The sequence below is a fragment of the Arachis ipaensis genome, chromosome B7 (assembly GCF_059453495.1).
Source record: "Arachis ipaensis isolate K30076 ecotype BB chromosome B7, ASM5945349v1, whole genome shotgun sequence".
NCBI classification, from domain to species: domain Eukaryota; kingdom Viridiplantae; phylum Streptophyta; class Magnoliopsida; order Fabales; family Fabaceae; genus Arachis; species Arachis ipaensis.
In genome coordinates, this window is record NC_142442.1 from 126,028,413 (window position 1) to 126,032,745 (window position 4,333).

The following is a 4,333-nucleotide window of genomic DNA, read 5'->3' on the forward strand; positions in this document are numbered from 1 at the left end:
CTTTAAAAATCACTAAAAACTCCTTTTTATATTGAAATCAATATTAGAGCATCATTATTTCCTTCAGTGATTCAAACGGTAAAAATAGTTCAGTTCTAAATAAGCCGAACTCAACGTATAAGGTTCATCAAATAAATTAAGCTGGAAAGCATAAATGTCCTCTTAATAAATCAAATAATACAATTTCTCAAATCCAACCCTTTTAAATAACCTTTCAAACAAGACTAAGATTTTATAGAAATTTCGGCAGCACCTCCCCTAAAACTTGGACTTTTGCCACCCGGTTCGGGTCCCAACTAAACCGTTCCTCATTCTTTTTCAACAACACAAAATCAGAAATCAATTCAAATCAAACTAAATCCAATAATCGCCTCAGTGGCGTATCTCAAGGATACTATTTCAAAATCAACTCAATATCAATCGATTTAACTCATTTCCAAAGCTTTAAAGAATTGATTCAGCAATAAATCATTTGTCCGAAACCAAGTCAATTAAAGTAAACCAGGCTGAATTCAAAAGTGTTCTATCTTTCACATCTTCCAAATAATTCACTCAATTCAAACCAATCCTCAACGGATTAAACTCATTTCAAATCTTTAAAGAATCAACTTCAGACATTACATTTCACAAAGCCGCACAACAATTCAGCCAAACCAACATCCATAGTCATTCGAGTCAATCAAATAATACATAAGGCAGATACAATCACCAAATACACAATATCTCGCACCAGTATCCATATGTAATAATTCCAATACACAAAACATAGTTTTTGGAAAGCACCCCTACCTCAAAACGCAATTCCATAATCCAAGCGCCTCATAAGTTCTTTTCACCTCAACTCAAAATCAAAGGCAGCTTCAAAGCACAGCCCCACACATTTTCGCAGCAGCATAAACAGCTCTAATTTACAACAAGCAACCTCAGTTACTAAACTCTAGGAACATTAATAACATATAGGCTTTAATACACGTACGGGACACTAACGTAAGGCTTTCGAAACATAATTTCTTACCGGAATAACAACACGAAGCAGCTGCAGTTTCGAACCGGCCCCAGCACAGCTCCGGCGGTGGCCAGAAGCTCTGGTGGATCAACTATAAAAACCGCGCAACATTAAAACCTTCTCAAGATCCAAAATGACCAAAACCGCAATTTAAAACCCTTACCGACAAACTTTTCCGGCAATGGCAGCAGGGTCTCATGTTGGAGAAACTCGGCCCGGAGCTCCTTCGGTGATCCCGTAAGTCACAGCGGCCCAAATCATGGTGACTTAGCCTGCTCTTCTTCCTGTAGCAATTCCCGCAACAACATCACAAGCCAAAAGGGGGCTGGGAGTGGCAGAGCTCAGCCACGGTGAAGCAGGGCAGTACAACGGCGGCCAAGCATAGCCCTCCAAAGGGCAGTGACGTGGTCACAGCTCCTCTCCTCCGTGCTCGTCGGCGACCGTGAAGCACCAAGACAGCATCTTCCCTTCCTCAGCGGACCAGAACCATGGAGGCAGAAGAACTCATCTTGCTCCTCCAGCTCGCGTCTTCCCCCTCTTGCCGGTGACAGTGACGCAATTCGAGGCCCCATGGACGGCGGCAACGAGACTCGAGTTCTGCCCCTCTTCAACGCCTCTTCTCCGTGACAGTGGTAGCAGTAGGACGATTCCATGGCAAGGCGTGGTGGCGCGGTAGGGAGGCAGGTTCTGCAGCTTGGCAGGGACAACGCAGCTGGCGGTGGTGAGGATGAGCGACGGTGACGAGGACTGGACGCGATCTGGGCACGGCGGCGAGGTGACCGGTGACAGTAGCGCGACCCACGGTGAGGCGTGGTGAAGACGATGGCGGCGCGACAGCGAACTCCCTCCTCTCCTCTGCCGCGATTCGGTCCCCCCTTTCCCTCTCTGCTTCGTCCTTCTGGCTCAGTCCCCCTCTTCTTTCCATTTTCATTCTTTTTCCTTTGATTCAGGAAGAAAAGCAAGCTGCGCTTGCTACTGCTGCTGGGTGAGGGAAACATTGTGGGTGTTACGGCTGGGTCTTGGGGGAAAACGGGTCGGGTTATGGTTTTTAGGGTTAGGGTTTCATTTTCAAAAATTAAGGTTAGGGGTAAAATGGTAATTTCAAATGAAATTAGAGATAATATAGTAATTAGAAATAAATTCTAGTCCAACAATAATAATGTATAAAAATACTATTTGCTCCTCTATTTTTACAAATTACTTTCAATAAAATGCCCAAATCAAATAATTAGAAATAATATACTTAATTTCTTCATTTTTCCAAAATAGCAATAGTAATATTTAAAATATTACTTACCTAATCCAAATCATATAAAATCCTTATTATTTCATAACTCGCAACTTTATAATTTGAATATAGAAAATATTCCAATAATTATAAAATTGGATAGTAAATCATAACTTGTCTCAAATTCAATAAATCACAACTTGCCTTAATTATCTTTAATAAAATGATTTCCGAAATTAAGGCTATAAATAACTATATGATTTGAGACTTGATCATAATAAGACTTTTCAAAAGTTCTGGGTCTTACACTCTCTATTAAGATCTCCAAGTTGGTGATCCTCTGAGAGTCTTGTGAGATTGATTGGTTGTGGAGTGTTGGAGGTTGGAAGGGTGGGTGTTGTGGTGGTGTGTAGAGGTTGTTGTGGGTATGGTGGTGTTTTTGGTGGTTTGTGAAGCTAGGGTTATTGTAATTGAAGTCCCTTGGTCCTTGATTTTGGTGCTCGATCTTCCTCTAGTTAGAATGAGTCCTCCAAGGTGGGTTGTACACATCACCCTAAGACTTGTGTTGGAACAGGCTTGAGGTATTGTTTGGAGAGTGTAATCGCTCATGACTTTGTTGCTCATAGTTAATTGCTCCAGAACCTTTTTCTGGTTGATTCCAACCATGTGAATTTTGAGGTAAGTTGTATGCACTTACTACAGCAGTTCGCAGCTCATTGATTTTTCTGACTATCAACTCCAGTTGTTGCAGAGTTTGTTGATGCATCTGCTTGTTTTGGTTCACGACTGCATTTACATCTTCAATTTCCTTCACTCCTTTCTCTTGTGTGGATGGTTGCACTTCTGCTTCTAGCTCACCAATTTCCTTGGGTGGTTTTAACTTGGCTAGAAATTCACTTAATAGATCTTCCCATCTGATGATGCTTCCTTGTGGGAAGGCTTCAAGCCATTGAGCAACATCGTTTATGGTGATGAGCGGATGCTTCAAATCATGGGTTGCATTGTCATCTAAGGTGAAGACACTACTCCCACAATTACTGGAGTTCGTTGAGTTCCCCTCCATGATCTGCACAATCACAAACAGTCCAAATAAAGATTGAATATACTCATGCCAAATGGTGGTCAGAGGATTAGTTGACACAATGTATCGAACAGTTGATAGGCTTGAAAGATCAATAGAAGAAAATTGCTTCTGTCATTGACTCAGTGAGCAGAAATACAAGAAACGTATAAAACCAGAAAAGCCAGGAAAATTCCACTCTATTGCTAAAGTGGGGTTTTAGTTAGCTTAAGCAAAAATTCAAAAAGTTAGTGTGTTAGTTAAAAATTAGAGAAACAGAAAAGAAAAAGTGCTTGATCTAGATCTCCACTTCACTTAATCATTGTCAATCTAATCAATCCCCGGCAACAGCGCCAAAAATTTGATGGTGTATTTTGGAAAATGAATTCCAAACACCTAAAACTCACCGACAAGTGTACCGGGTCACATCAAGTAATAATAACTCATGTGAGTGAGGTCGATCCCACAAGGATTGAAGGATTGAGCAATTTTAGTTTAGTAGTTGATTTAGTCAAGCTAATCAAGTATTGGTTTGAGTGGTTTGTAATTGACAGAAGCTAAATTGCATGAAATGTAATTGGAGGGGGAAGAATTGTAGTAAATTAAAGAGAACAGAAAGTAAAAGTGCTGAATCTTAAAGAACAAGAATTAAATTGCAGAAGCTTAGATTGCAAGAAATGTAAATGATTGAATCTTAAAGTGCAAGGAATATAAATTGCTTGAATAGTAAAAGGGTTCAGGGAGCTAGGATTGCAGAAATTAAACAAGCAGAAGTAAAAGACAAATTAACAGAGAAATAGAAGATGAATTGAATTGAAGTAGATCTCAAACAGAGAAGTAAAAATGCTTGAAGAATTAAAACAGAAAGTAAATGTAGCTTAATTGCAGAAGTTAAAAGAGAAATTGAAGATCTCAGGAGTCGAAGAGACTAGAAAACAAGTCTAGATCTCAAATCCTTTCTTGATCCAACAAGAACAATTATAAAAGAAATGGAAAAGTAAATTGCAGAAGAAAAGAGAAGAATGAAAGTAGTAAACAG